Source organism: Falco punctatus (assembly GCF_963210335.1).
Source record: "Falco punctatus genome assembly, chromosome: 1".
Lineage (NCBI taxonomy): Eukaryota > Metazoa > Chordata > Aves > Falconiformes > Falconidae > Falco > Falco punctatus.
The window spans coordinates 58,837,039-58,845,262 of NC_137580.1; positions in this window are offsets into that span (position 1 = coordinate 58,837,039).

An 8,224-nucleotide genomic window follows, 5' to 3' on the forward strand; every position below is an offset into this window, starting at 1 on the left:
CACATCTGATTTCCAAAGCAGGAGGAATGGAGCTAAGTAAGAAGCAGTGGTATTTCTTGCTAAGAATTACGCCTGTTCTTTATTTCCAAAAAGAACCGAAGAAAGAATTGCCTTTTGTTTCTCTGGGAGCGTACGAGGGTTTCGGTACAGACCATCTGGAGCCCCTGCAAGGTGAGGTGCAAGGAGCCAGCCCCGGAGCAAGGGCTCGGCAGCTGCTGGTGGGCAGCTGTGGGAGAGCTCCGTGGCAGTCCCACAAACAGGAATCCAAAACCCCAGGGTGGAAAACTTAGTGCTACACAGAAAATCCTTTGTTTTTCCCTCCCTGGCATCTCAAAAATCCTGTATCATAACAGCTTAGTACTAGTCACAGAAAGGCTTGAGGAAGTAACAGAGTGCTGCGTAGTTATTTTCATTTTCTCCTAAGTAGCCTCTTCTAATTCATCAGATCACTTTCCAAGTCTCTTTAAATGTAAGTGGAAACAAATGCTGCACACAGATAAAAGGAAGGAACTGAGCAGAGGAAAACATCCACTGTCATTGCATTTTTAGGTGTGATGAACACTGAAGCTGCCTCTCCAGTGTGGACATCGCTCCAGCACAGGTTGCTAGGAATTAAACTACGCTTTTCCTGAAGTCCTCAAACAAGCTGGAAGATGTTGATTCCATTAGGAGGTGAATTAGGCAGGACAGTGGGCTAAAACTGTCCGTATTGGGATGAAATGAAAAACTAGACATTAGATTCCTGTTTCCTCAGACAGGATGGATTTTCAGAGGAGCTCATTGAGCAGGTCAGGAGTTGAATTTAACCAGAGCAGTGGCATTGGTAGGAAATACCAAATCCAAAGGTTTTCACCAGACCTTCTGATCACTGAGAACTGGTAGGCAGAGGAAATAGTGTTAAAACTGATTTTTGCAGAGGCAGGGAGGAAGCAAGTGCCATTGCCCCCCAGACACCAGGTCAGGCAGGGGCTGAGGGCAAGCAGAGGCACTCGGCATGAGTGTTCCAGAGATGGTTCCATCAAAATGCAGGAGCACCAAGCAGCAGACTGACCATTCAGAGGGCCTTCGCAATTCTTACATACACTGCTCATGACAGCCGCACCACTGACTGTGGTGCTAATAAATATGAGGAAGGTCCTGAGGTTAATTCTATCCCTGTTTCAGCAAAGCCACTTAAACTTGGGTTTAATCCTTTGCTGAATTGAGAAGCTCCTGAAATGACACCTCAGTCGGCCACAAGATAACTGAATTATCTGAAGTATCAGGGAGAATCTGTCTTGCCCAGTTAGAGCTGTGACATGCCATGGTCTATTGTTTTGGCCAGCAGCACTCACGCACCTCTCCAGGCCAGCCCACCAGGCACAGACCCATCCTGCAGGATGCCCAGTGCTTTTGTCCCTGTGTCCCTGTCAATGAGAGCAGGAGACAGGGCCACCCTTCTGAATCGGTGTAAATGACTAGCAGTGCAGGAGAGGTTTTTATCACTTATTGCCCTGTGCCCTGTCTACCCTGGGCATTGGCTCAAACAAGCCATCCTAGCAGGTTTCATGATCCTACCTTAGCTATATTTCTTCTCCTACCTGTGGGCTGCGTGGTTGGAAAGAAAAACCTAAATCTTTTACGTACTGGTCCAAATTGCTGCTGTTTTCATCTCCCCCTTTTTTCTTGCTTTTACTACTTCAGGACTGGGAGTAATTTCAGTAGGAATAGTATTCTGTACATAAAGCACAGCAGAGCTATAGGTATGGCAGAGCCAGCACATTGGTTTATGCTCCTGGCACAAAGAGCAGAGACACAGGCAAGCAGTACATCCCTACTGCTCTGACAGTTGTCATGCTCTCATTTCAAGGGATTTGAAGCCTGTCAGGGTAAGATTTCATTAAAACAGCCCAGAAATCGGCAGTCTGTAGAGTACAGTCTGCATCTCTTCCTAGGTAACAGTGCCAGCCCTATGTGACCTTAGCTTTGTTTTGAGTCCAGACAATAAGAATATTTATTAACTGCTGTCTCAATTGCTGAACAGCACACAATGAATCTGGCAAGTAAGTCATGACGTTAGCCAAAGCTGCTTGCAGTATCTGAACACAAGGGCTGAGATTATTTATTGTCGCAGACCCCACACGCCTCAATCATATCTAACCGCTCATAACCGTTTATTTTTCTAGCCTCCAGTTCAGAGAGCAGCAGAGCAGCCTATGTCAGTGCAAATCTGTAGGTAAGGCACTACAAGTAATTAACTTGCGGGTGACCTTTTGTTTGCTTTTACCACTTATAAACTATTTTTTTAAATTATTTTGCGCAGCCATGCACACAGACGTGAATGAAGCGCGTACCGGCATGCCTGCCTATCTGTATCACAAGGAGCCCTTCTGGCTTCTCATGTGTCTATCAAACTGAGAAGACTATTTCCACCAGGAGAAGATGGAGCATATTTTTAAAAGTGCTTTAAAACCAGCGTCAGCCCCCAGCTCCCGTGGTTTGGTTGCTGCCATCTTAGAAGATTTGCCTCTTAGTTCTGTGCCCCCAGCTCAGGAGCTAATCCTGTGCCATCATGCATTTGACAGATCTAGTAGGTAAGAAAAGCTCAGATCTCCTACCTGAAAATCACCAAATATTTATCACTGATTAGCTGCATCTGAACACGCTTGCAGCATGCAGTGCTCTTCAGGCACTGTTTTTCTCTTGGCTGTAGTCAATATTTATCACAATTCTAATGGGGTTTGTACTATTAAGCCTCTAATAAATATTTTTTGAGAAAATTACTAATGTAACACTTTCCTAATAGATTTCCTGATAAATATTTACTAGAGATTTTCTGTCAGGAAGCACACTGGAGGAAAAAAAATTCCTTTAAGACTCTGTTACTGCAAAAAAAATCAATTAGAAAAGCAAGCCAAAATAAAAAATAATCAAACAGCTGGCAAAAAGGGGTGCACAATATTAAACGTATGCCAACAAAGGAAGTACACAGCAAAATAGAGGGTTTCCAGAATTAAAGAAGATGTGTGAGCTAAAGTGGAGCTGACTGCCTTCCCACACCCAGTTTCATTCAGAACTAGACTAGTATTTGTAACCAAAAGTTACAAATAAAATTAATTTCCTCTGAATAAGAAATACTGCAAAGCCAGCATTAATTTGTCTGATTTCCAACATTAGACTGAAAGTTTGAGCTCAGATGTAGTTAGGATCAAGTCCTGCTAAAATAACTTCGCAGTTTGAAGCACAAATCATATACTATTATCATAGAGCTGACATGTTATCTGTGCTATCACCTTCTTTGCCCTTTATTACAATGTGTGAATACTTAATATTAATAAGAAAACAAAGATGTTACATTATCTTTCCAATATTGCACTGAGTTAATCAGGAAGAGTTAATTTGCCAGAATCATGTTTATACAATAAGGATAAATGGAAAAAAATTGAATATTCATAAACAGCTTTCATTTCCCCTGTGACATGTTTAAGTTTAGCAACACAAATGATTCTCTACAGCTGTTTTTACAGCTGTTAACTGTGCTTAGTAGTTGAAAACCTGGACTTCTTTCTAGGCACAGGTCACGGATGGTAAGGCTTCATTGATTCATTGATACATGAAATAAGCTTATGTCTTCATGTTATGGTACAACTCAGCAGAACACTGATAACATATAGAAAAAAATACACATCTAGATTCTGGAACAGGGCAATAGCCCAACATTTTCAAACCTAGTGTTTGCCTTATTGAAGCAGGCAGTATTTCTGGAACACAGGTGCTTTCTTTACCTTCCCATACCAGGGGAGAGGTGCCCACTCTCGATGACGCCCAGTTGAGAAGGTGCTTCTGCTACTCAGTAGTAGCATTCTTGTAGTCCGGGATAGATGTGGGTGATGTTCTTCCAATGTCGTGGTAAGGTATTTTATGGATAGACTAGGTATCTAAAATGAATTCAGTTACATTCACAATTCCCTGTGTTTACAACATTGCAATACAAAATGGGGAGCCTGCTTTCCACATGGGGCCACGTGGATATTTGAGATGTGGCCAGGTCCACGGCCACCTCTTGAACCTGCCTCTATCTAGGAACACCAAAGCATGAGGACTTTTTTTTCCCTTTTTCCCCATGGCAGATGAAATCTCAGATTTAGAACATGTTCTGCATAATAAAGAGCAATTTATAGCCAAGATTATTCTATAACACATTCTAGAAAAAAAAAAAAAGGTAGTTTTCAGTACTTGCTGCTGTGAATGACTCCCTTAGCTAGTGAGTGGTAGGTAGAAGAGCAACTGCCCTAACTGTGCTCTCTATGACCTCTGTGGAGCATCTGCAGGCTCCTTACAACAGCCACTGCAGACCTTCTCCAGACTGTGTAAGTCAAATAAGCTGCCGACCATGCTCATGCACATTACAGCCTGGCTGCTCTGCAGTTTGGCCACACATAGGCCATGCTTTCAAGCTAGCCCTCCGAATGAAAAGCAACCTCAAAATGGAAAGAAGACATAGAGAGATCCACAAGATGTGGTGTAGACAACATATTTCTCTTCAGATAGTTTGAAGCAACTTTTATCTTCCTGGAACAACTTCTACCATCCCAGAGAACAGGAGATATGTCCCAAACTCCCTTCTGTTTCCCAGCTGATTCTTAGAAAACAGGTGCCAGCATTAAAATACTTTCCATTGACAGTCCCAGAGAGTGTAGGAAAGGGTCACTAATGCCACCCATTTCCATGGAGTGCATAAAGCAGCACACAGTCTTTGTTTCCTTGATGAAATTTTGACCCTTCCCAATTGTGAGCTACAAATGTTGTTATTAACTTTCTCATTGCCTTCCAAGTTTGCTTAGAGCTTTCCCTCTTCTGCTCATAGCCCATAGCTTGTATCAGCAGTGGTCTTTCTCCTCTGGCAGGCAGTTGGTGCCCCTGAACTCTCAACTCTTGTTTTTGAGTCTGAAAGTTTCAACAGGAATCTCATGGAAAAACCTTTACTTTTGAACCTGTGCCTGAACTCAGTCTGTCTATTCCAGGAAAACCCTGATCATTTTGCAAGCAAGTATGTTCTGGCATATTTCTAAAATACCATAAAACAATATACAAGAGACAGAGACAGGTGAGTATGTCCTTTAAGGATTTTGGTACACAAAGTTAGACAATTATTTGCTACTGTTAAGGGTCTGAATTCTGCTCCTGTGAAGCCCCTCTGGTTGTATCATGGACCAGTGCCCTTTCACAAAGAAAGTATTAATGATTCATCCCTGAGAACTTTAAGTTATCTTCCCTGCTCTCATTTAAACCATAACTTACCTATAATCTTAAGTAAAGGTGTATTTATTTTTTATTAAACTATTCTGCAAATCAAAATGATTCAAGTGATAATTATGAGCTTTAGGTAGTTTTCTCCCTTACAAACTTGCTTAAACGAAGATAGCTTTTTAAAAATCTAAATGCAGGTTCATACATTAAAAAATAGCTTGCCTAGACTTGTCCTTCACAGCGCATGACCAACCCACAGTCAATACCATGTCGTACAAGCTGGAATAAAGCTGGTTTTATTCCCAGGGTGAAACTCCAAACTGTCTCAGATTCCAAGTTGACTACATGGGCAAGAGAGTTGCTAGCTGTGATCAGTGAAAACTGAGCAAATAGTATAGATGAATAGTGAATAAATCATATATCCTAGTATCATGGCTCTAAGAGATGTAGAACTGACAACTTCAAGTCTACGGATTCACGTGTATGAATTATGCATTAAAAGCTATGCAAACCTAACAAACATCCCAGGAGCACAGCATGAATCCTACGCTGGAGCTCTCATCTTATCAGAAAGTAATCCCTGCTTTCTATCAGCCAGTGGAAACACATTTTCTAATTTGAAAGCCAAGGGCACGTAGTGATCCTTGAACAGTGGGAAGTGCATTTCAGCACAAGTTTCTCACATCTCTAGTATGCTTTTTTTGTGCTCTGTGATTTATGTTTTCTTGGCCTGAGGATCTTGATATTATCTTCCAATGATTACAACCAGTAGAGCACAGGCTAGTGTTTTAACCTTCGAGACATAGCAATCTGTTGGCTTTCTTGGTTTATTTTTCCACAAATCACAGAAGTGTGTGACTTTGTGCCGTTATGCTAATTAGCTGAATCAAGGAATGCTTTGATAATTGAAGTTTCTAGACCCACTGGTACTGACCAACTTAATTAACATAGATTATCATGTCCCATAACCAATTATCTAGATTTTAGGGTCCTCACCCATATTGGCTTTAAGCATGTTCATAAAGGTTTGAAGGACCGTGGCCTCTATTCGCACTTTCAAGGTTGCCCTTGTGCTAAATTTGCATTGAATCCTGTCTCACAGAGATTACCAAGAAACCCATCTACAGCTATTTTACTCACAAAGCTTTTTTTGGGTTTCATTAGCAAATTAAAATCTTAATTGGAAAAAAAAATCTGAACACAGCAACCAGCAAAAGGTATCTGAGTAACTGAATAATTTCCCTATTCTCCCTTATAAATTAATAAACCCTAAATCACTACATAAAGTCAGTGAGTAAGTCTATTAGGTCTGGAGTTGCAGTGAACCCTGCTGTGGGCTGGCCAGTAAACAATGCTGATTTTTGTCCCGCACACAGACAAATTCCTTTGAATAATATGATGGTCTGAGTTAGAAATCTCCAAGCAGATCTTTGCTCTCCCACCCCTACAGGTATTTCATGAAGTGCTATCAGACATTATGGTCCATAATGGCCCACACAAGTTCAGCTTTGCGATACATAAATCTGAGGTCTCATTTGTTCTCTCCAGCATTTTCTATACAATTCAGCCAAGCCTTGACCCTCATTCCCACCTTTTGCACAGTATCTTTTCAGGCTCCCTCCATTTGTCTCAGTGAACACGTTTTGTTATAAGTGATGTCTCACAGCAGCCTATAAACTGTCTGGGTCGGTCTCCTTTAACAGGCAGGAAACACAAAACAGTTATATTTACAGATAACTCACTTGTGTGGCCCAGGCCTTTGTGAAAAAGTGCTTTTTTTTAATCTCACTGAGAGCCTCTTTGCATGAGATGCTCATTGAACCAACTCTAGATCCAGGAGCATAAATAATTTATACCCATTTTTATTCTGGATTCTTTAAGATTCTCTTTCCATCAGGAGGTTCTTCACCAGACAGGACAACATCTGTGTTTAGGAAGAAAAAAACTGGCACTCTGGAAGTACCTGTCTCCATCAATTATATTAGGAACAAACCAAACTAGTTTCAGCTAGATACCTAATTTTTAGGTGGTTAAAGTTAGGTAAGTTGAACTCCACCCATCACGATGGAATAAGCATCACAGAGCTGAGAACAAATATTTGCTGCGAAAAGCTAACGTGCAACCACAAGCATTTATAATTGTCAAATTACAAAGCCTAGAAATGCTATCAGTAGATCAACTATTACAAACAGCTAACGCCAGGAGGGATTGCGAGGTGAGAGCCCCGCAGCGCTGCTGGTAGGATGCTCGAAGGATGCTCGAAGGATGCTCGGGGCCGCCCCGGGCAGCAGGAGCCGGAGCCCAGCGCAGGGCGGGCGGGCCCGGGGAACCGAAGAGTGCTGGTGCCATCTAGAGGGGACTGTTCGCCTAAAAAGTGGGAAAATCATTCCTGCACGTGGGTGGTACATGCTACGGCGGTACAGCACTGGGGAAAGATATCTCAGAGAGGAGGGCTCTTCCTGATGTGCAAACAGTATACACAATTACGAGAAGTAGCAGCGTACAACTTGCATCTTCTTCTCAACATCTAAATATATATATTTAGATGTTTAATATATATCTATATAATTTATAACACTGTATAATAAATATCAATTTATAAAAATGAATAAATGCAAATATAAATGTAGAAGGTATATTTAAGATTAACAGCTGCTGATTCCTCTCCCCTTCTAACCACCTCCCAGCCTCACAGCTGTACTCTACCCTTCTTCCTCCAATTATATGAACTTTGAGGAAATAGCTGACAAACTGACCACGTCTGGAAGCGGGATCCCACTTCCCTGTGCTGCCAGAGCACCGGCCGTGGCTGGAGCCAGCTGGCAGGTGCCTTGGGCATCCAGGAAGCACCGACTCTGCAGCCAAGAAAGCCTCAGGGATGCAACTTCACAGCCCTCTGCTGATCAGCAGCTTTTCCGAATGACCCACCTGAAGTCTAGCATCTGTCTGTTACAGCTGTAGTTTTCCTCAGACACTAATTTCTCTCCCCACCTAT